The following is a 26,629-nucleotide window of genomic DNA, read 5'->3' as shown; positions in this document are numbered from 1 at the left end:
GTATTTTAAATCTGAAAAATGATGGTGTGCTAAAAGGCATCATGAGTTACAAATTCAGTATAACACGATCTTTTCATTCATATGTATTTGTTAAAATTAACTTTTAAAAAGGGAACTCATACTACAATATATTTTAGGAAGTAAATAAGAGGTAAGTGGATCACAAAAGGCATATGTAATATGGAGTATATATGTAAGTGATCTTACATTATAGAATAGAGATAGGGTACAGAATATGATCACTTAACTTTTGCTATTTAGAATTTATAAATATATAAAGACAGTGACACGTCCTTTACAAATTTCACTGTCTTTATATATTGTCACTGTCTGATTTGGGGGTCTAGGCAAGTTATTTAATCTCAAGTGGTTGAAGTTAATTATCAGTTTCACATATTTGTAAATTATAGCAATATTATGAGAATAATGTGATATGATGTATTACTACTTTTACAGGACAGAACAAGCACTCAATAATGCTATTTCTCTATGATTACTTCAATATTTTACCAAGTCTACAAATAAGGCAATCATAATATTTACTCTAATATTTATTACCCTAATGATATTGAATATATCTGATTTTTACATACTACTTCTTAATACAATGATCTAAAGAATATGATCATTTAACTATTGTTATTTAGAATTTATGATTAGCATGGTGGCTCAGACAGTAAAGAATCTGCCTGCAAGGAGGGAGACCTGGGTTTGATCCTGGGTTGGAAAGATCCCCTGGAGAAGGAAATGGCTACCCACTCCAGTATTCTTGCAAGGAGAATTCTATGGACAGAGTAGCCTAAAGGCTACAATCCATGGAGTCACAAAGAGTTGGACACAATTTAGAGATTAATACTTTTAAAATATTAAAATAAAATTCATATCCATTACTTAAGTATTTATTTATCCATTAATCTTTATTGTCGAATTCACTGAAGGATAACAATAGCGACATAAAGCACAATTTTTGTACATAGATATCAAATGTTTTTGTTGTTGTTTAGTCACTAAGTTGTATCCGACTCTTTTGTGACCCTATGAACTGTATCCTGTCAGGCTTCTCTGTCCATGGGGTTTTCCCAGGCAAGACTACTGAAGTGAGTTGTCATTTCCTTCCCCATGGGATCTTCCAGACCCAGGGATCAAACTTGTAATCTCCTGCATTGGCAGGCAGTTTCTTTACCACTTAGCCACCTGGGAAGCCCAGATATCAAATGTATTATATTTTAATTCACTAAAATATTGTTGTAGTATAATTTTATATCCACCAAGCCAACATATGTTTATATCACTGAAGTATATATTTTTATTTAAAATTTTGTTTTTTTCATAACTTGGTATTATTTTAGAACAGAATTTTTTAAAATTTTTCTGTTTCTTTTTAAACTTATTTTTATATTTTGAAACCAGCACTAACTGATATATCTTAAAAAGCACCAATAAGTTTGATATAAATATTGAAGCTAATTTTTGCAAATCTAAAACTTGCAAGTAATAACATCTTGTGAATATATTATAGTTGGCTGCTGAACATTACCAAGGACATACGATTGGAATGGGTTTGGCATATGAAGGTGAAACTAGCATATCTTTCTGTGCATACCTATGCATTTTTACTTAATTGTGTAGATCTGATTGAAATAATGATGCTTTTTTCAACACTAGACACTTTGTGCCTAAATTATACTCATTATGAACTACTCCAAGTAAACCATAAGTGTGCCATTATACATATTATGTTCTCCTCGATTGCTGTTTTAAAATGTGCTTCAGGTGGTAGAAACAATAAACTGCTTTGATTTAAGAGAGAGAGACAGGCAGACACTACTGAATATAATTATGGGGAAAGATGCTTAAAGTTTGAAATCAGAGTACATACCCAGGATTCAAGTTATCAGAAGAGTTAAGAAAATCAGTAAAATTGAAAGCAATGATTTATCAGGTTTTCTTGCTTTTCTTTTTTTTTTAACTATATGTTTTAATTGTGTATAATTTGTTGAGTTTGAAGATAAGTCTACACCCATAAAATCATCACCTATTAAGAACATAAACATATCCATCACTTCCTACAGTTTCCCCTCCCCCCTTTATTGGTATTAGTATTATTTAAGATTTACTCTCTTAGTAAATTTTAAGTGCACAATACATATAGCTATAAACCTTATAGTCAATTTCCAGAATTCTTATAAAATGGAAACTTTGCACCCTTTAACTGTCATCTTTCCATTTCCCCTGCCTCTCCCCAGCTCCTGGTACCCACTATTCTAACTCTCTGCCTCTGTGAGAGGATCTATATGACTATTTTCAATTCCACATATAAATGCCATCTACTAGTATTCGACTTTCTGTTTCTGCTTTATTTCTGCTATCCTTAGCATAATGCCCTCCAGGTTCCTCCATGTTGTTACAAAAACAGAATGATATTTTGTGTTGATGGATTGAAATAATTAATATCCCAAGTGGTTCAGTGGTAAAGTATCCACCTGCCAAGCAGGAGACTGGTGTTTGATCCCTGGGTTGGGAAGATCCCCTGGAGGAGGGCATGGCAACCCACATCTGTATTCTTGCCTAGGAAGCCCCATGGACAGAGAAGTCTGGCAGGCTACAGTCCATAGGGTTTCAAAAGAGTAAGACATGACTTAGCAACTGAACAACAATAACAAAATGTCCATACTACCCAAAGTAATCTACAAATTCACTATAAGTTCTATCAAAATCCCAATAACATTTTTCACAGAAATAGAAAATCAATCCTAAAATTCTTATGGAATCATGAAAGACCCCAAAGAGTCAATACCATCTTAGAAAAGAATAACAATACCCAAGACATCTTACTTTCTGTTTTCAAATTATATTACAAAGATATAAAAATTAAAACACTATGGTACAGACATAAATTTATAAACCAATAGAACAGAGTAGAGTGCACAGAACTATATTCATGCATCTATGGTCAACTGATCTGCAAGTTTTCTACAAACTGAGTCTTTGCAATTCCCAAGGTAGAGCCCACTCAGATTAACGTAACCAGATAAATTTCATTTCAATCTAGTAGCCTATGAACAAGCTATCTTATGTCATAACAATTTCACATATGCTTAGTTAGCAACAATTTAGTTTATAAAAGGAATAAGAAGGAAGAAAGAGGAAAAAAAGTTATAAGTAACAACAAAGAATTCATTTTATTCTAGAAACTTAAAGAATGTCTCTATATATCTTGGGTCAGGTAGAACCGTGACTTCACTTTACAACACCTTGATTGCTTTCCTATGTTTATTCTTATTTCATAATTTTATAGTCATAGCTTTAAGAGATTCTGACATCCACAATATTGTAAACTCTTTGGGAGCAAAATCTTAATTCTCAGGAAACAGATCAGCATCTGAGGAACAATGAATATCAAATGCTAATTGTTTGACTAAATAAATTGGAAAGTGAATAGATCAACATTAACTTGTTGTTGCTGTTTAGTCTATAAGTTGTGTCTGAGTCTTTTGTGACCCCATGATCTGTAGCCCACCAGGCTCCTGTCTCCATGGAATTTGCCAGGCAAGAATACTGGAGTGGGTTGCCACTTCCTTCCCCAGGGGACCTTTCCCACCCAGGGACAGAACTGGCTCTTCCATTTCCTGCATTGGCAGGTGGTTGCTTTCCTGCTGAGCCACTGGTAGTCTGAACGTATTAACACTATAGTATTAATTAAAGTAAATAAATGCAATAAATAAATTACAATGAACAAAATTATAATAATTGCAACTTTCTATAAATGTCTTCACTGGTGCAATGTCTTACATAGTACTGACACATTAAGAATGAACTTGAAGCACTAAGGTGATACCACTTATTATTTGTGGGTATTTACTTAATTAGTAAATTAACCTAGATAGCATATTCAAAAGCAGAGACATTACTTTGCCAACAAAGGTCCATCTAGTCAAGGCTATGGGTTTGCCTGTGGTCATGTATGGATGTGAGAGTTGGACTGTAAAGAAGGCTGAGTGCCGAAGAATTGATGCTTTTGAATTGTGGTGTTGGAGAAGACTCTTGAGAACCCCTTGGACTGCAAGGAGATCCAGCCAGTCCATTCTGAAGGAGATCGGCCCTAGGATTTCTTTGGAAGGAATGATGTTAAAGCTGAAACTCCAGTACTTTGGCCACCTCATGCAAAGAGTTGACTCATTGGAAAAGACTCTGATGCTGGGAGGGATTGGGGGCAAAAGGAGAAGGGGACGACAGAGGATGAGATGGCTGGATGGCATCACTGACTCGATGGACGTGAGTCTGGGTGAACTCAGGGAGTTGGTGATGGACAGGGAGGCCTGGTGTGCTGCGATTCATCGGGTTGGGAAGAGTCAGACACGACTGAGCGACTGAACTGAACTGAACTTAATTAGTAAAGTAAAAATGTCTTTGAGCAATGCATATGAACTTCAATATAATTCTTGGTTATCTATACAAAGAGAGTAAATAAAATAGATATTAAATAGTAAAAAATACATAATTTTGGCTATTTTCAAGAGCATCTTAGAAGAATGTTAATCACTGCCTGTATTACTAACATATTTTAAAAGTGTAAGGGAAAGGTTTGAATGAGGTATATCTATTTTCAAAGTTGGCTTGGGAAATTTGAAATAATGGCATACTTGTCTTGTGATAGAAGTTTAAAAGAGGTCAAAATATATTAATAAAAGAAAACTCACACACATGAAGTTTTATTGCAAGCAGAGACATTCTGAATCAATATTTCTAAAAACAGATATTGTTACATCTAAATCACTAAGGACTTGGGGTTGGGAGGGGAGATAGAGCAAAGTTATACTGAAACCAGTCTTTAGTTCACTTTCCTTTAATTCTTTTTCCTTTCTTCTTGACTTGGTATACCTCGACCTAATATAAAGGAAGATTTAATAAATTGAAGCTCAAGGCATGTATAATAAAGAAAAGAGGGATAACCAAAATGTTTATAGAATTTTAAAATGCTTTTTTAAAATTTTTACTGTGGACCATCAGTAATAGTAAATTATTTAAAACTTCATCATAGAGCAATTTACTACAGCTCCTTCCTACTATCTTAATGATTTAGAAGATCCAGTTAATATGAGAAATTCTGCTCCTAAAACAGAGTGTGGATATGATTGAAATAAGTCAATTGTAGAGTTAATTTTTAATAACATTTTTAATATGCTAAATTTTATATCATGGAAAGTTTCTCTAAAGGGAAAATAATTTTAGCTACTACAAAAGAGCAAAAGTATTGAAAGATTATGATATATTTGAGTTTGACTCTCAGTACGATGTGTGTTTCCTTACTAATTTCTTATGAAGATTAATTGTCTTTCTAATTCTACAGTTATATTTCCTGAGAAAATCTGCATGATGATCGACTGGACAAGGTAGAGAAACATTTTTTGATTTTTTTTCACTGTGGATTTAAATATCTATATATTTGAATATATATCCTTGTATATATATGTATGTATGTATATATGTACAAAAATATATTAATATTTCAGGTGTTGTCTACAAAATTCTAATCTACCTCTTGCCCCAAGTCCTCACAAATCTTATAAATTTTCACCAGGTAACAGCCTGTCTTTGCGTTTTGAATAAATGCATGTACAAAGGTTCAGAGGGATTGGAGACTAATTTCTTGTCTGGACTTAGTTTGCCAAAAGCTATGTGCTAGCCCTGATGCTATTTAGCCTGGAGAAATCTATGCGGTTTGTAGTTCATGTGTCTTTTTGCAGTTTCCACAAATGTACCTTAGTATATTCAGGAATCAATAAGTAGCTGAATCTGACAGCAAGGATGAGTTATGTTTGAGTGAATATCTAATTTTTGTTTAGCTTTATAGACCTAAGTTCCACCCAGGGGCCAGGGGCCTCAAACTCATATGTCTGAGCCTTTAAAATATTTACTTGATTCTGTACTTTAAGGATAATAAGTTTCAGTAAAGTTTCAAGTGAAAGCAGAAATTTGAAGGTAAAAAATATTCCTATGCTCCAGAATATATTTAATGGCTTTAATTTTAACATGCCTTGTGCGTAAAAGATGACTGTTAGTAAAAGTCTCGGCCCGAGTCTGAGACAGTTTAGTGGTTAAAACTACAAAAAACCTATTAGAAAAGAAAACAATAAAAATGGTTCCATTGACTTCAGAAACAATCTTGAATCTAGATTAATAGAAAATAGCATTAAAAGCGGTAAGAAATGTTCCTGACCAAGTAGTAACGCCAGGTCATCTTGTGTTGGATCAGTGACAGCAGGCTTCTTTGTGATCATCTAGGAGTAAAAGACAGCATGACTGAGTTTATCCACACTGATTCTGATTTAGAGCTACCAGATGTTGTTGGCACCTTTTACCACGAGATTTGGTTCATTTAGTCAAAACGATTAGTAGAAAAGCACATGCTAGAGTGAATCTACTATCCTGTAAGCAAAGCTGAGGCAATGATGGAGCAAAATAGCTTATCCACCACAAGTCAGCGGGAAGTTCGATTCTGTCACCTCTCTTCATTAATCTATACACATGACTGCTTGGAGAGACAGTGAGTTGATTAGGTCTGCAGCACCATCAGCATGCAGACACTCATCACTACGTCTCATTTTCATATGACCCAGATGGTGTAGCTGCTTGACTGCAATTTTCCTTTATATGTGTTTTTAATAGGTTCCTTTTTTAGATGTTGACTTTGCACCCTCTTATGGATATTTAAAACCAAGCTGAATTAACTTCTCTTTTAGTTACAACTTGAAGTAACCACATGTTGGGGGGGAAAACTTGTATATAATAATTTTTTTTCCAAAGTTGTTCTTTAATAATCTCTGCTCCTAAAGGAAACTCATGAGTTCAAATTATTAGTTAACTGGGTTTTATGATGTTCTAAGGAAATATAGTTGACATCCATTCCCAGGATATACTTGAAGAAATGAAGGCAAAAAGTCCGTTCAAGGAAGAGGCAAGTAATTGAAATGAAATCTTACACAGAATCTTACTATTAATCTGATCCAATTAATGTACAAGTAAGAAAAAGTAAAGAGAATTTAAATTACTTGATTGAGGTTACACAGAGGGTGAGGCAAAGTTATATTTCTGCCTTACCTTCTTGTTCAAAACTTAAGATCATCTATCATAGACATCACCTGGGGGACCCTGAGCAGTGAAACAGTGTCTCCAGCTCACTTTTCCTGGGAAGTCCATCAAATTATCCGTTAAATCTGGGAATATCAAAAGTGGGACCACCCTCTAGTGTGTGTGCATCTTCAGGCAAATAGTTTTTTGTTGCAACCTCTGTTTATATAAGCAGTTTGATTTAAAGTGGATTATAAAATTCATGAGCTTATCTGAAGTATATTTATTGATGAAGGTTTGGAATGAAAAATTACATGTTTGTTTATTGTCTAAGCATCAGTGCATGTAAAGATTCTTTATGGTATTCAGGCACCAGTTTCTTTTCATATGAGTCCAAGAAGCATGTTTTATTGTTGTGTGTGTGTGTGTGCTTAGTCATGACGAAGCATGACTCTTTGTGACCTCAGTTTTTATTGTTAACTGTACTCTTTCTGATTAACTTATTCCACTATAAAAGAGAGCAATGATCTTACTACTCACAGTGCCAAGACAACTGAGAACTTATTTGTATTGAAACAAGGTAGATATCTGTGCTTCTGTAGTTGCCTAATCCCATTTATTTAAAGGCAGTTACATCATTACTTACAATGCTGCATTAACTAGCATGCTGCCTAGGAATGCTGATTTCTACTGACTGACTCTCTCAAAGGTTGCTACTGTGGTTGACTGAAAATGACCATAAATGCAAAAGAAAAGGTGAATATTTTATTCTGTTCATGTTAAAATACTACTTTAACTTTTATAGCATAAACGTAGAATGAAACATCATCCAACCATGACTTCTCTTAAAATATTTAGGCTTTTATTTTATTATTATAATTAAACAATAATTGTTGTTTCTAGAATTTAACCTTTTTTAATGTTGATGGCATATTACTCTTCCATATGCCACAACCAGCAGAAAGCTTGTGGGAAGTCAATGGGAAGAACAAGATGAGTGGTTGTATTCTGTGTCTATCTCACCTAGTATGGCAAAAAAAAAAAAAAAAATCAACCTGGAAGGAAACAGGATGACAGCATCAATTATCCAAAAGAGAGAGCACTGATTTCAATAGTTCACTGACGTCTCAGAGCTCTTGTGGGGGATAGGTGTGGGTACCCTTGGACTATTGCCTGAGATATGGTATGGAGTATGTAAAAGGAGAAGGTGAGCATCCTGAATACTGGCTGTGGGAGTTCAAGCTAAGGGGTGCCTGCCACCACTCTTTCCACTTTGGAGTATGTAGACTGGAGTAGCCATCAAAGAATACTTACAGGTGTGGAGCTCCAACCCAACGGTCATCATTGGACCATTGGTAGTCTCTACCTTGAATTTTTCCTGTTTAATGAATAAGATATCCAAAATGTCACAAAAGCACCATTCCATTGGCCCACTGTTGCACAGTCTCATGAAAGAGATTTTATACTGCTAAAAGGAAATCTTACTTGACTATTTCCCAAAACTGGGTCCACGCTCCTGAAATGGAGAGCTGGGATTCAGAATACTACAGGACTTTGAAAGTTTTCACAAAGATATGGCAAAGCATACTGGGACCCTCTGAGGCATGGAGTCCAAAGCGAACGTCCCACTTGCTGGTATCTATAGACTGTACCATTCAAGGGCTCACATTAATTCTGACCACCTCTGTCTTTGGCTTAATATCCCTACTGTTGCTGAATGTTGGATCCCCACTCCTATTTTGTTCCTGGCTATTGCTTCTGTTGTTTATTTGATTTAATTCCACTTTAGCATTGGCCCAAGTACAAGACATTACTTCATTTATTAAATATTTATTGCACACCTTATATTTGCCACTAATAATTATAGATCCTGGAGAAAAAGCAAATATCAAAACAGACACAACTCCCTCACCTTACAAAGCTTACATTCCAGTGGGTGAGGTATGTAACAAGATAAATGAATAAAATGCATAGTGTACTATACTAGATATCACATAAAGAAAAGCTCTTTAAAGGAGAAAAATAGAGAATCATGGGATGAGATATTCTGGGGTGAAGAAACTGCAGTTTAAGGAAGACACCCAGGAAGGAGCTGGCTCAGAAAGTGATATTGCAGTAAAGACCGAAGGAGAAAGGGAAGAAGCCATGCAAATATCTAAAGGAAAAGCAAGTGCATAGGCCCTCAGGCAAAAACATGCTGGCAGCATTGAGGGGTGGTGAGGAAGCCAAGCTGTTCACACAGAGTATAAAGGATGAGGGGAGGAGTCATGGAGGATGAAGCCTGAACAGTCCGCTTCATGAGGGTGCGACCTGCTTTGTTACATAGGACCCCACGCTCACGGGGCTTCCCAGGTCGTGCTCGTGTAAAGGGCCTGCCTGCCAACGCAGAAGTAAGAGGCACAGGTTCGATTCCCGGGTCAAGAAGATTCCCTGGAGGAGGAAATGGCAACACACTCCAGTATTCTTGCCTGGAGAACCCCATGGACAGAGGAGCCTGGAAGGCTACAGTCCATATTGTTACAGAGTTGGACACGACTGAAGTAACAGCATGCATGCCATGCTCACAAGAATTTTCTACTGGGTTTAATGCTTTGCTGTTGCCATCTTGAAATTTTTACCAATTTTGTTGGTAAACTTGTGTTTTGTAAGTGAAATCTAATGGGGAACTGTAACATGCATGTGGGCAGAAGAGAAATAGTAACATTCATGTTCACAGGACTTTTTGCAGTCACTTCCACACAGTGCAGCAGTCAAATCGCTCATAAACACGGAATATCAGTGGACAACATGGGTATTCAGCAAGACTCAAAGCAAACATGAGATAGGAGTGAAATATCTGTGAGTTAATGAGTGGGGTACTGACAGTCTTGATGAACCCAACTTTCTTCTTAAACTAAAACTTATTTTAAATACAGAAATAAGACAGTTGTATTATTTAAAAAAAAAAGCAACCATATGACTCTATCATATCTTTCTCACTCATTTTATTTCCCTGTATTAGCCAACTACTGCCATGACAATGATGACAGAAAGGAAAAATTGGACAAATGATAGGTCTGTTTCTTTGTCTTTCCATCTGCATCCATAAACTGAAAGTAGAGAATATTAGTAAAATTGGAGCTTATCAAAAAGTGAAATAAACAGTTTTTGCAGTACTTCAACTGTTCTGGAAGAAAGAAATATACACAAATATAGAAGTTATAAAATATCTATTGTTAATTTTAGTGTTTATATATATGACACATGCTCTTATATTTGCAATAAAACTAACATCCATATGGATAATGAAACTTACAGAAAAATTTTAAAAGTTAATTATTGTTTACTTAAATGACTTTAACAAAACATAAGCTGATGGAGGAATAAATATAAAAGTTTTATATTTCAGTATGCTTAAGACCACATTTTTCCTGATTTTAAACAAGGGAATTTTTTACTGTACATTTTTATTTAGTACTGCATATGTGTGTACTGAGTTGCTTCAGTAATGTCTGACTCTGCAACACTGTGGACTGTAGCCCACCAGGCTCCTCTGTCCATGGGATTCTCCAGGCAAGAATACTGGAGTGGGTTGCCATGCTCTCCTCCAGGGGATCGATCTCCCTGACCCAGGGATCAAACCCATGTCTATTACATCTCCTGCATTGGTAAGCAGGTTCTTTACCACTATCACCACCTGGGAAGACTGGAGCTCATAAATGAGTAGCTGGCCTTGCTGAAATGTTAAAAATGTTAGGCATTTTCTGTAATTGTCTTAAATTTGTCTTCAATTTAAAATTTAAACATTTTCTACAATTGTCTTAAATTTCACCTTTATTGTGAGATTAATAATAAACGTTAGAGTTTTGAGAGAAGAATTGACATAATCTGTGTTCTGTTTTAAGAAGATCCTTTGGCTGCTGAGAATACTATTCTCAGGGGCAAGCATAGAAACAGGGAGACCAATTAGGTGTCTCTTATGCTAATTCAGGCAAAGGATGATGGTGGTTGGAATTGGGTGATGAAGTAAAGGTGAAGATCTGCACGTGTTTTGTTTTGTTTTTTAAGTTTATCAGTTTTCATTTAATTTCTTCCCAAACTTTAAACTTTTAAATTTTATATTGGGGTATTGCTGATAACAATATTGTAGTAGCAGGTGAACAGTGAAGCAACTAAGCCATACATTTACATGTATTCTCCCCCAAGCCCCCTCCCATCATGTGCCACATAACAATGAGCAGAGTTCCATGTGCTATAAAGTAGGTCCTGGTTGGTTATCCATTTTAACTATAGCAGTGTGTACATGACCATCCCAAAGACCCTGACTATCCCCTCCCCCGGCAACCATAAGTTCATTTTGGATCTCCATGTATGCTGTAGATAGTAAACATTATTGGCTATCCAGTTGGGTGAAGTCGTCAAAGAAGAGACTGATTAAACTTCAGGGATGTAGACCAACACAAGTGGATGCACTCAGGTATATGCAAATTACTTAGAAGTAATAAGTGGGTTTTATTTTTACATTTTGTGGGCAAGGGAAAGGCTGGCAACTATTTTGTGAACATGTTAAGTGTTCAAAGTCCTTTAGATACCCAAAAAGAGAGCTGGTAGGCAGAGGGATATTGAGTTGGTTTTTGGAGGTCTGGAAAAGGTGAATTTGTGAAATATTCATCACCAGATTGTGTGGAATGCCATGAGGTTAGAGAAAGTCACCAAGGAGTGCAAGTATGTAGACAAAAGGCCTGAGGACTATGTTTTGAGTCTATCCAGTGTTTAAGATAAGGCAATTAAGGAATAAACAGCTAGAAAGGTAGGGGGAAAAAAGAAAAGATACTGATATTTCTAAAACTAGTTGATTAAAAGTGGTTTATCTGTTGGCAGATATCTTCTCACCTCAGGTGCAGAGGTTTGAGTTAATCATATTCACCAGCACATAATTGTACATTGTCATGATTGGTCTTTGCAAATGCCTATTGCTTAATTACTTAATTCATCTATTACTTTCATTACCTCACTCATTTCTCTGCTCCAATAGTAGGTGTTGACTTTATGCATTATCATTCTTATGTATTGTAAAAAGAGTAGGATCACAGTGAGTCCCCTACATATGAATAAGTCTTGTTCCAAGAGTATGCTCCCAAATCCAATTTGTTCATCTTGCTCAGACCTCCAAAATCCAGACTCAATATCCCAACAAAGTTAGCCTAGATACCCAACTAACTCAATAGGCTACACAGTCCTGTACAATAAAAGGTTTATAATACTTTCACAAAAATAATACATAAAAAAACACAATAATCAGAGAAAACATTTTAAACTTTGTAGTACAGTAGTAAAGTAATGCTTAAAATTCTCCAAGCCAGGCTTCAGCACTGTGTGAAATTCCAGATGTTCAAGCTGGTTTTAGAAAAGGTAAAGGAACCAGAGATCAAGTTGTCAACATCCGCTGGATCATTGAAAAAGCAAGAGACTTCTAGAAAAACACCAATTTCTGCTTTATTGACTATGCCAAAGCCTTTGACTGTGTGGATCACAATAAACTGTGGACAATTCTGAAAGAGATAAGAATACCAGACCACCTGACCTGCCTCTTGAGAAACCTGTATGCAGGTCAGGAAGCAATAGTTAGAACTGGACATGGAACAGCAGACTGGTTCCAAATAGGGAAAGGAGTACATCAAGGCTGTATATTGTCATCCTGCTTATTTAACTTATATGCAGAGTACATCGTGAGAAACCCTGGGCTGAATGAATCACAAGCTGGAATCAAGATTGCTGGGAGAAATATCAATAACCTCAGATATGCAGATGACACCACCCTTATGGCAGAAAGTGAAGAGGAACTAAAGAGTATCTTGATGAAAGTGAAAGAGGAGAGTGAAAAAGTTGGCTTAAAGCTCATCATTCAGAAAACAGATCATGGCATCCGGTCCCATCACTTCATGGCAAATAAATGGGAAACAGTGGAAAGAGTGGCTGACTTTATTTTTCTGGGCTCCAAAATCATTGCAGATGGTGATTGCAGCCGTGAAATTAAAAGACGCTTACTCCTTGGGAGGAAAGTTATGACCAACCTAGATAGCATATTCAAAAGCAGAGACATTACTTTGCCAACAAAGGTGCATCTAGTCAAGGCTATGGTTTTTCCAGTGGTCATGTATGGATGTGATAGTTGGACTATAAAGAAAGCTGCTGCTGCTGCTAAGTCACTTCAGTCGTGTCCGACTCTGTGTGACCCCATAGACGGCAGCCCCCCAGGCTCGCCTGTCCCTGGGATTCTCCAGGCAAGAACACTGGAGTGGGTTGCCATTTCCTTCTCCAAAGCATGAAAGTGAAAAGTGAAAGGGAAGTCGCTCAGTCGTGTCTGATTGTTTGCGACCCCATGGACTGCAGCCTACCAGGCTCCTCTGTCCATGGGATTTTCCAGGCGATAGTACTGGAGTGGGGTGCCGTTGAAAGTGGAGCACAGAGGAACTGATGCCTTTGAACTATGGTTTTGGAGAAGACTCTTGAGAGTCCCTTGGAGTGCAAAGAGATTCAACCAGTGCATTCTAAAGGAGATCAGTCCTGGGTGTTCATTGGAAGTACTGATGCTGAAACTCCAATACTTTGGCCACCTGATGTGAAGAGGTGACTCATTGGAAAAGACCCTGATGCTGGGAAAGATTGAAGGCGGGAGGAGAAGGGGACGACAGAGGATAAGATGGTTGGATGGCATCACCGACTCAATGGCCATGGGTTTGGGTGGACTCTGGGAGTTGGTGATGGACAGGGAGGCCTGGTGTGCTGTGTTTCATGGGGTCACAAAGAGTCGGACACCTCTGAGTGACTGAACTGAACTGAACAGTACCGTGAGAAATACAGTAGTATATAGTACAACAGCTGGCATGCACAGGCTGGCATTGAGTGAAAAGGCAAGAAGAGTTACTGACTGGAGAAGGGAGACAAGGTAAGAGATGGTAGAGCTGAAGAATCATCAGCAATAGAGACAGAAAGCTGCAATTTTATACTTGCTTACCATTGATGAAACAGGTTCTGATACCTTGCTGGGTTTAATTCTATCATCCCTGTTGGAAAACTGTTCCAGTGGTGTTTGGGTAGTATCTCTTTTTTTCTCATCATAGATTACACAGTAGCACTGGAATGCATTCTGAATGGCTGCTTCAACCTTTATGTACTATTTTACCTTTGGATCCTGTGCCTCTAAAGGTAGCAGTGCCTCCTCAAATAAAGAAAATCCTTTTGGCATCCTGCATCATGAATCTCTTCGGTTCTTCAGCTACTTCTTCCTCTTATCTCTCTCGGTGCTTCTAAGCAGTACCGCCTACATCACTACTGCTTTTGTGATTGCTTCCAAACATCTTAGGCTAGAAGTAAAGATACTGTGCTGTTGTACTCTACACAGTACTGTAAAGTACCCCAAAGCACAACCACGTGTAGACGATGCACACAAGTGACAATGTTCGCCAGACGTGTGAACTAACTTGTGGGACTGGACGTGCAAATGCATGTGCACACCTTTGAAAGTTCATAAGTAGGGGACTTCCTGTATCTGAGTGTACTGGGTTTTTAACATAAAAATATCATATAAATGAAGAGTTAAATATCTTATTCAATCTCTCACGTTTTTTCAATAAGCTTTGTGCTCTGAAAACCTGGTCTTTAATTATACGTCTTTCCCATTATTCCTAACGGTTGTGTCATACTCCAAAGTGTGCATTGTCAGATAAAAATTAGATGACAGATTTCAAAAGTCCAGGCAAACCTTATTCAAGATTATTGCAATACAAGTGAAAGCTATTGTACTAGAGCAGAGATTAAACTCAACTTCCTTGAAACAACAGGCAGGAGAGTTTCTAAACCCTGCAGTGAGCTAGTGGGAAAGGGCTTGTGTATAGTAAAGGGGAAATTGATCTATGTGATTAGGTCATCTGCGTTTGCTAATTACCCCTTATCTAAATTAGGCTCCTATCCTCCCCCAGAGACTGGGGCATATCCTTTAATGATTACATTTCACAAGGATGGCTCCCCAGGTCCTTCTGAGTAAGCAAGAGAGGAGATTTACATCTCATAAGAGAAGAGAATTTACAATTCCAAATTTTCTAATGTAAATAAGAAAAAGAAAGGTGATAAGGAGCCTAGAGTCAGGAAGAAGTCTTTCTAAAGTTTAGTCAAACAAAAGCAAACAAAGGCAAAAGGCTGTCTCCATCAGCAACTACCACATTTTAATTATCCATTTTTTCAGAGATAAGCAGTAGATTGCTTCCACAAATAATGATGTGATAAACATACATGATTGATGTTCCCACCCACCAGCAGTGCATAAATCCTTCAGCCTCATGTTTGTAACCCTGTCCATTACCTAGCTTATTGAGTTTTCTTGGAGAAGGCAATGGCACCCCACTCCAGTACTTTTGCCTGGAAAATCCCATGGATGGAGGCGGAGGAGCCTGGTGGGCTGCAGTCCATGGGGTCACTAAGAGTCTGAACACGACTGAAGCGACTTAGCAGCAGCAGCAGCAGCAAATGTTAAAAGTGACAGCTCATTGTTTGTTTTACTTTGTATTTCTCTAAATACTAATGATAATCAGTATCTTTTGATATATGAGTTCTTGTAGCCTGTGTTTTCTCTTCTATAAATTATCTGTCATGCTGTTTGCCCATGATCTTTTCCATTGGGATTACTTTGTGATTGACATATTGATAAATTTGTAGTTCTTTTGTCTTCTAGACTAAAACACTGGTATAGTTCGAGATATAATATATCTTCCCCATTCTGTTTTTTATAGACTAACTTTGTCCCAGGTGTCTATTGCATAGAAATTTGTAACTTTGCTGTAATCAAAGACAGTATATTTGCCTTGAATTCTTTTCAGGTTTTTACATGAAATCTTTCCCCATCTGCACATCACAAAAATATTATTCTATATTTTTCTTAGCTATATAATATCTCAAATAACATTTGTTTATTTAATCTATCAAAAATATGGCATACGTTGGTATCCATGGACAACTGATTCCAAGACACTCAAGTCCCTTAAATAAGATGATATTTTAGGGAAGAATCCATATTTATTTTTCTCTATATTATATGTAATTTATCCTTTATTCATTATACAATTATTAAAGTTTTCTCTTTATATTGTGTTTTATTATATATAAGATTTCTGAAATTTTATGAATTTACTTTTTAGCTCTCAAAATTTTCACAGTTCAATTATATTTTTTGCTCTTATTCCATATTAATTATGCAACCATTTTTCTGTATCTTAACATCTCATGGAGCATAATTTTTATCTTCATCCTATTTTTTAAGATTGACATGGCTATTTTAAACATAAAAGTCTTCATATAAATTTTATAAATTTTAAAGTGAGTTTATAGAATTTCTCAAAACATATTAAATTAATTACTCTTGCTTATCTTTCATAATCTTAACAATCTTCAAAAGAATACTGGTCAGTTATTTTATAAAACTTACTTTAATTGGGATTTTCCACTGTTTTCTCATGATCTGTGTTAGATTCTGCTTTTTTTGTCAAGAATACCACATAGATGATGTAGTCTTTCCAATGTATAATGCTAGCAGGTTATGATACAGAATCTTCTGATGGTTACCGGTGATATTTATCTTGATCATTTGATTAAGTTATTGTCTGTCAAATTTCTCCACTGCAAATTAATTATCTTTCTTTTTGCAATTGATGGGTTTCCCTGGTGGTTCAGCTGGTAAATAATCTGCCTGCAACGTGGGAGACCTGGGCTTAGAAGATCCCCTGGAGAAAGGAATGGCTGCCTACTCCAGTATTCTGGCCTGGAGAATCCCATGGACTGTGGGATCTTGAGTGCGACATGACTGAGCAACTTTCACTTTCAATTTCACTTGCAATTGATACTTAGTATCTTGTGGGAGATACTTTTTTTTTTTTTTTTAACTGAACCAAACTGCTAGCTCCCCTGCAGTAAAGCCAATCTATTGACACTGGGTTGTGGTGAAGAGAAGTGCAGCGCTTACTTCAGGGCACCAGGCAAGGAGTTCAGTACAGCTAGTGCTCAGAGAGCCCCAAGCTTTGGATGGGTTTCTGTGATGCATTTTTAAAGGCACAGTGAGGGAGGTGGAGTCCCAGGGTACTTGATCAGCTCTTGCACAATCCTCTCCTTGGTTGATGGTGAGGTAACAGCACTGTGTCACAGGGCTTACATGATCTGTCCTTAGGCTTCAGTAGGTCTGAGGTGCTACCGCATCATCAAACTGTTAATTTCTTCCATTGGTGATGGGTTTAGCATCTGTAAAACAACTGAAAATGTTCATCGGATTCTATTATCTCTGTACTTCAGAGAGGAACTAAAGCAGAAGATATGGGGGAAAGGTCTGATCCAGAAAAGTTCCATAGAGTCCCTCTGGGTTACACTTTGAAGAGTATATGATTGTTTTTTCTCCTCATACTTCCAGCCACTAATTTTAGCATTCAGTGATGGATCTTGTCAACAACATTTATTACTGTGAAGCTTGCTTAATCATGATAATTTTCTTTTCTTGATAATTATTTCATAGTTATGTGAGTGGGGTAAAGAATGTTAAGAAAACTCTTCATACTATTTGTGTAACTTTTCTGTTAGCCTAAATACAGTTTAAAGATATAACAAAAAAAATAAAAGAAATTAAAAATTTACTTGGGTTTATGTTGAATTTATAGGTTAATTCTTAATTAATTTGAGGAAAATTAACATCTTACAATAGAGGCTCAGATGCTAAGGGATCTGCCTGCAATGCAGGAGACCTACTTTCAATCCCTTGGTTGGGAGGGTCCACTGGAGAAGGGAATGGCTATCCACTCCAGTATTCTTGTCTAGATAATTCCATGGACAGAGGAGCCTGATGGGGTCAAGTCCATGGAGTCGCATAGAGTTGGACCAACTGAGAGACTACCATTTTCACTTTTTTCACAATATAACTGTCAACCAACACCTTATACATTTGTATGTCCTGTCCTATAGTATAATCTTATTATATTTTATAAGTTAACATCTCACAGATAAGAAAATAATGCACTTTTCCAAATGCTATTTCTATGTCAAAACAGATAAGAATTTAAGTATGATAATTTAATTTAGTAATGTGAAGGTTAAAAGTGTCCTTCCTAAGGAAAGTTTCAGTGGAATAATAGGGTCGGAAGCTAAGAACATGTTCAATAGAGAATAGTGGGAAAGAAACTGAAAACATTATTTCAAGAAAATTTTGTCTAAAGGAAAAGAGTTCAGATCAGTAGCTGGAAACATAAATAGATTTAAGATGTTTCTTTCTTCTTCTCTGCTTTTTTTTTTTTTAATTTTTTTTTGTATCACAAAAAATATATAGCATGATGCTATACTGATAGCAATCATCCAGAAGAGAGGGAAAATTTGACATGGATATAAAGGGCAGAATTAGTTGAAGTAATTTCTTGAATTGTATCCAATACAAAAGTGGGAGCTTGGCTAACTGAAGAAGGAAGAAATGACCAGTCAGTGTTGTGAGGTTTTATGTAAGCCCTGTTGTATTATCCTAGTGCAGGCAAGATAAACTGAAAGCTGATTTTGGAAGTTTTAAGTTTGTTTGTTTAAAAAGCACAACAAAATAAGAGAAGATTCAAATTCTTGAGGGTAAATACCTCTAAATAATTATGATAAATTATTACAGAAATTAAGCTTAGAAGATAAGATGTGAGAACATAAAAAGGTTGGGAACAATAAAAAAAAAAAAAAGGTGGTGAGATCAGTGTGTTATAAATTTCTTTAAAATCAAAGGTTTATGGCAATTGGAGCATTAGAAGGAAAGCAATTTGCAAATCTTTGAGTTTTATTTATAGGATTTTATTTCCCCAATTATATGAACTAAGCCTTGGCCCAGAAATGTAGAATCAATTACAATTAATTCTAGATTAAAATAACAATCCTTTTAAAGGTGTACTACTCATATTTCCTCTACAAAATCAAACTTTGTAGAAGGTACAAGGTAGATAATAGTAAGACAAGTTGGTAGGTAGGTAGGAAGATGCATAGATACATAGAATTTACAGATAATATGTATCACACAGGAGAAAACCTATGTATAGAATATTATAGGAAAAGGCTTTTTTAGATAACTGTAAATCTGTCTGTTAGATAGATAGATGTATGCTTATTGTGGTTTCCTCTTATGGACATTAATGTGCTTTATGTCATTACAAACAATAACTTATTCTTGACCAAGTTTTTTCTTTCTCTTACATTCTACAACAGAACTAAGATTTGATGAATACACACACACACAAACCACTTTGGAACCTATAATTTTTCAGGCATAAATGTATCTGGAAATCATTCTAAAATATATGTTTTTATGGTTCACTCACACAATTTTTATATCTTGGGCATTGTTATTGTTGCTTGGCATTCTAATTATATATTTAACTGTCTCCTCATGCTCTTCTCATTATTATATATGCTATAGAGAGTATCTTAATAATGGTTCCAGTATTAGGCCAGTGCTGGACCCATGGGAAGTACTGAATATTTATTTGCTGGATGAATAAATACAAGAATAACATGAATCAAAAGAGTGAACTCAAGAAAAATCATGAAGCTATTCCCCCTAAAAATAATATGAAGTATCTTATGTTTGTCAAGCACTAACATATTTGAACTGACTGTTTTTGCCTTTTTAAATTAATCAGTTTTATTAAAAGTACAGGTAATATAGTTTTATGATAGTCTTCATGAGCTCTGCCAAGTTTTTCATTATTTGGGGAAGTATCAAAGTAGCAATAAGACATCTCCATGAACAACTTAAATAAAAACCAAGGATTTTGCTCTACAAAGTTTATAACAATGACCAGTGATATTTAAACAGTGTATCAAATCCTGCTGTAACAAAGTCTCTGTTAATACATGCCCTATTTAAATTGTAATTAAAATACTTTGTTTTAAAGTTAACTGATTACTCTGAAATTCCAGGATCCTGTCTCATGATGCTAAAGATTTGTTTTCCAAAAAATGAGCCAGAAAAGCATTCAAAAATGTATACCATGAGAAGGTTAGGTGGTTTTCTACGTGCCTAACTTGTGTAGAAATAATTTTCTCAAATATTTATTATGCTTTTACTTTGAGCCCTCATAATGTTTACTTATCTTTACCATTGTTACTACTGCCTGTTATTTTAACTAGCCACTAATATTTCTCCCTATGCAATTACCACGCTTACTAATGATATGGACTATCTCTTATTTATGTGTAACCACAGCATTTAGACACACATGCATAGAAGAGAGACCCCAAGAAATAGCTTGTGCACAAATTCTAAAAATAATATAAAATGTCTTATATTTGTAAACTAATTTTTACCATTTGAGAAAAGTATGATGAAATGATGAACTATTGGATTGTCTTTTCCATATAGTTTGTTTTGCTCAGTGAAAGGAAAAAACAACCACTTTATGGTTTCTTTTAGATCAATAGTATGGGAATTAAAAAATTAGGTAAAAGCTGATTTAATGGAAAGAAAAGAAAGAATGCAAAAACAGAACACTGAGGAGGAATATTTTTTAAATCTTTCTTCAATACTGTCTTGAAGTATACAAAAACAAAATTCCATGATGAATGATGGGATACAACACACTACATTTTCTTATTCTTGCTTATGTTCAAGTGTTGCTATCATTAGACATAAATATTAAAGGGCTTGGTGGATAGAGCAACCAACCAGAATAATTTCTATAAACAAAGGATATTTTAGGGTATGAAATTAGAAAAAGAAGCAACAGAGGAAGAATTAAGACACCTGGATGGGGAGTAAAATAAGTTTTTTTGTTTTTTAATAATTGAAAGCAGCCTCTGTTTAAAGTGACTGTCAAGGGAACTCTCTTCATCCAGTCACTTCTATGGCTCCACCTCCACATGGCTCACTGAGGAGTAGCTGTCCACATGGGAAAGAGCAGCTTGATTAAGTAAAGATTTTTTCATTATGTTAATAAATCTAGTACCTTGTTCCCTAGTCCTCTTGTGAAATTTGTTCCTAACAAAATAATAGAGGTGGATATTAAATGCAAGGTGTGGTTTTATGGTATTTTGAAAATAATATAGGAAGTGTTTCTATTTTGTACACTGTCAAAGTGAGACACAATTCTGAGAAGCAATGAATTTTAAAATATTTTAAAATTTTGACTGTCTTTGTCACTTTTTGTTTTTAAACCAGTGTTTATGGTAAGGGTGGATAAAGACTGTGATAGAGGTGTGGTCAATAAAGGTTATAATAGAGATATGATTAAGGCAAAGAGAAGAAGTTACAACAGAAGTGGAGAAGTATTATAAGAATGATAAATCAAATTAAGACTAAAGAACAACATGAATACTATTACTCAAAAAATGCAGCTGACAGGTATCCTTATAAGAATACCAGCATAAAATTATTCTTTTGCTAGTTATTTCATCATAATCAGAAAGTTTTGATTTATTTATTAAAAAATTAACTCATATTCTGCCTCTGGATCTTTGTGTTTAATGCTCCATCTTTCTGGAAGTTTCTTCCTCTAGATTTAGGCATGTAACACTATTTCATTCAGCTTCTACTCAACCCTCACTTGTCAGAAGAAGACCTTCCTAACTATTCAAAACACTTTGCAAAATACTTTGTAAATTACACGTTTCAAGTGTTTGCCTAAATATCAATGGCAATATCCATAATATTTTTTGTTTTGACTTTGCAAGCTATATTGTAATAGACTGTTCTGATCTCAAATCACGTAGTTTAGATGCATAAGAAGATATGTCTTTCTCTGAATACTTAAAATGTTTGCATATGGATTTAAGCATATAACTATTTTTAAAGTTACTTGACCATAACTATGGTAAATTATATGATTTTCAAATTTCATGAGTCCTTAGCATGTTACTTTCTATGTAATTTTTGACTGTACCATTTATACTCACCAGCAACAGACATTTGAGATATCAGTGTTATTTTTATTCTTGATCTATATGTCAGTTAAATTTATTTTATTTGACTTTGATATAAATAACTGGCTCAAATAATTTAAAATTATGATTATGGTATGTGTGTATGTGTTATATACACATATATTGAAGTGTGCATATATATATATATATCACAGATCATATATATATATATATATATATATATATATATATATATATCTCCAAATAGTCAATATAGATTTTTATAGGAATAGAATAGAGTTTTATTTAAGCCACACTGTGGACTTTAGCCTAGGAGTACAGTCTTCACCAAGGAAAGAAGTGCTTTGAAGAAGCATGGTTTTCAGCACAGTTTTATATCTTTTTAGAACAAAGAACAAATATTCCTTCAAGCTTTCAAAAGAGGCAGATTAGCATGTACACAGTGAATCAGCTTGATCTTGGTGTCTGGGAAGGGAACCTTATCTTTAGAGATATGCTAGCATGGGCATCACAGGAAGGAGTGGAGGGGGCATTTATCCCTATTTCAAAGTGCGTGTTCTTTACTTCTGGAAAATCGGTGGCAACACGCACGTAGTCGTGTCCTACTCTTTTGCGATCCCATGGACTGTAACCCACCAAGCTTCTCTGTCCATGGGATTTCCCAGGCAAGATTACTGGAGTGGGTTGCCAATTCTTCCTCCAGGGCATCTTCCTGACCCAGGGATTGAACCCACGTCTGCTTGCATCTCCTGTATTGCAGGCAATTCTTTACCTGCTAAGCCATTGTGGAAGCCCTATTTTCTTAATGATTAAAGCAGATGTGCAATGCAATATTAAAAAAAAAAAAGGCATAAACAGACTGTCCTAGTTAACATAAATTTCAGCCTAAATGATGCATAAGCCATACCTCAGTATGTAAAATTTTTATCACATATATACTACTGAACACATTTACTACAGCATTCATTGAATGTGGTGAATATCTATCTACTTATGTATCATTTATCCATCCATCCATCCATCCATCCACCCACCCACTATTCTATCTCTTGAATGGTTCCAGTGAAATCTTTTGTGATCATAAAATTATTATCTTAATTTATGTCAATTATAATTTTTTGTCCTTATATGACAGCAGTTCATGACCCTCATCAAGGATTCTACCACTGATACCAAAATTTCTTAGGTCATTACCAAATCAATTGCTTCACCAATGATGCCACAATATTAATAAATACATCTTCTACTGACTTTTATAGGATGCATGTAAAATATATTTAATTTTCACTGCCAAAAAAGTGATATGACATTTTCTTCCTTTAAGGCTGCCTGCAGAATGTTTTACCTGCTCATTGCAATATATATTTAAGTCACATTACCTATAAATCTTCATATTCATCATATGTGGATGATTAAGGAGAAGGCAATGGCAACCCACTCCAGTACTCTTGCCTGGAAAATCCCATGGACGGAGGAACCTGGTAGGCTGCAGTCCACGGGGTCGCACAGAGTCGGACACGACTGAAGTGACTTAGCAGCAGCAGCAAGTCATATGTAGTTCAAATAGTCTGCATTTTTATCCTTGTCATATTTTGTTATTTCTTTCCTTTTAGACTGTCTCAGCATTTATGTCCTAATTTAGGTTATACTTTCAATACTTCTATTTTTTTCAGTGCATATAAATTGTGTAGGATCAATTTTCATATCTATTTCATACCTCAAAAAGCAAACTGTCAAGTTACTTTTAACAGCTCATTATCTTAAATAAATAAAATAGATGGCAAAAATGGCACTTTTGTTTATTTTCCTTTTAGTCCTGCATTCACATCCTATAATGATGATTTATATCATACATTCAGAAGTTACAAATATTACCTCACAAAAGGCTATAAAAATTAAAAAAGGCAACTGCCACACTAATCTGTTACTGAGAACATAAAATAAAATTCTGTTGATACATGTGATAAACTTTGGAAGTTATAGAATCAAACATATTTAGAATTATTAATAATGTAGATCTACTCTTAAAAATTAATATGCCATATTAGTTTTATGTTGTAATTTCTCTCATGTCTGATGTAAAGCTAAATATCAGTTAGTCCTCATTAATTATTTCCATAAACTTCTAGATTTATCACTCAAAACAAATATCTGATGGAGAGTGAATTATTAGCATGAAGCATTTTAGTCATATTTAATTCCACCTTTGCTATAAAAATGACACAATAATAATTCACAAGTTACAGCATGAAAGTTTTGGAACATAAAATTTCATGATCATATTTCTAAAAATACTTCAACCTGATTATCCACCTCTGCCAAAACAGCCACAAGCTGTAATAGTTCATGGGATAGTCTTAATAAATCAAAACACATATTACCACTTGGAAATCACTGTCTATATCCACAGACCTAGTAACAAAGTGTCCTCCATTACTAAGATTCTAATCATCCAACCACAGTGTCATAAAAACAAACATCACACTTCCTTTGGCAATTTTGTAGAATTTGCTAAAATATGGAAGAAATTATCTAGTCTTACTTGAGTCTTCAGTATCTGAAGGGCTTGTTGTAAGTTATAATATAAAAAAATATTGAAGCTGAGTAAATTTTATTACTCAGCTTTCACTAGCATATGCTATAGTGATAAGGAAAACCCAAATCTTGGTAAATTATACCCATCAAGCTTTTTTCTCACTGACATTACATATTGGCTTCAGGGACGCCTTTTTATGTGCCTTCTCAAATCTGAGAATAGGTAAATGTTCCCACAGCAGAGGGGAAGCAAAATTGCATAAACATATGAAAGTGAAAGTGAAGTCACTCAGTCGTGTCCGACTCTTTGTGACCCCATGGACTGTAGCCTACCAGGCTCCTCTGTCCATAGGATTTTTCAGGCAAGAGTACTGGAATGGGTTGCCACTTCCTTCTCCAGGACATCTTCCCAACCCAGGGATCAAACCCAGGTCTCCCGCATGGTAGGCAGACAATTTACCGTCTGAGCCACCAGGGAAATCATAAACATATAAGTGATGTTAAACTTCTGCTCAGAAGTGACACACAACATTTCAGCTCATGCTTTACTAGACAAAGCTAGTGGTCAGTTGCTCATTCACGTCTGACTTTATGCAACCCATCAGGCTCCTCTGTCCATAGGATTCTCCAGGCAAGAATACTGGAGTGGGTTGCCATTCCCTTCTCCAGGATGTCATCCAACCCAGGCATCAACCCAGGGATTAAACCTGGGTCTCCTGCATTGCAGGCTTACTGCCTGAGCCACGAGGAAAACCCCTAACAAAGCTAGTCACATGGCAAATGCCAATACCAGTGAAGCATAGAAGAGTAACACTCTTACAGGGATGGCCATCCAATATACATAAATAATAAAATTCATAAAAATTATACCAATTAAAAAATTAAATATGAATAAATGTCCTTTGCTTGTTAGATAAAAAATTGACTCATCATCTCATTCTGATACTAAGCCAAGATATTTTTAAGATGTCATATTCTTTTTAGTTATGATGAAATAAAAAATTGACAACATAATATTTTAAGAACCTTGTTGGTATAAAATTATCTCAATAACAAAATTCATTTGAAAAAAAAAAACTGTCAGAAGTGTAAATAAAATGATAAATGCTATGCTGTTCTTGGTTGCTTAGTCATGGCTGACTCTTTGTGACCCCATGGACTATAGCCCGCCAGATTCCTCTATCCATGGGGATTCTCCAGGCACAATACTGGAGTGGGTTGGCATGCCCTCCTCCAAGGAAATCTTCCCAACCTAGGAATCAAACTGGAGTCTCCCACATTGCAGGCAGATTCTTTACCAGTTAAGCTACCAGGGAAGTCCAAAATGATACGTACTGAAATAGCAATTATGCACTCAGTGGTAAAGAATCTGCCAGCCAAGCAGAAGATGCAGGTTTGATCCCTGGGTTGGGAAGATCCCCTGGAGAAGGAAATGGTGACCAACTCCAGTATTCCTGTCTGGGAAATTCCCTGGACAAAGGAGCCTGGCTACAATCCATGGAGTCACAAAGAGTCAGATATGACTTAGCGACTAAACAACAATAAAATAGCAATTATAGCTTTAGAAGTGATTTATCATCACTTTGATATTTAATTTGGAATTTCTAATTTATTTTGTCTTTTGATTGAAATGTATTTGGCATGTGTAATTTTAATGTGTATATCATTTTGATTTGATACATTTATATACTGTAATATAATCACCATTGTAGAAATTGTTTAGCACCTCTTTAACTTCATATAGGGCTTCCTGAGGAGCTCAAATAAAAAAGAATCTGCTTGCAATATGGGAGACCTTGTTTTGATCCCTGGATTGGTAAGATACCCTGGAGAAGGATATCACAATCCAGTCCATTATTCTTGCCTGGAGAATTCCATAGATAGAGGAGCCTGCTGGGCTGCAGTCCATGGGGTTGCAAACAGTCAGACATGACTGGGCAACTGACACTTTCATTTTCACTTTTTTTCATATCACATAGCTGACATTTCTCTTTTTGTAGTTGGAATAATTAAGATCTACTCTCTTAGTAAGTTGGATGATCGTGACACAGTTCATATTGTTATATTATTAATATATACAAAAATATATTATTTATATTCACTATACTGT

This window comes from Bos javanicus, chromosome 14, assembly GCF_032452875.1.
Source record: "Bos javanicus breed banteng chromosome 14, ARS-OSU_banteng_1.0, whole genome shotgun sequence".
NCBI classification, from domain to species: domain Eukaryota; kingdom Metazoa; phylum Chordata; class Mammalia; order Artiodactyla; family Bovidae; genus Bos; species Bos javanicus.
Note: the sequence above shows the minus strand (reverse complement) of the source record.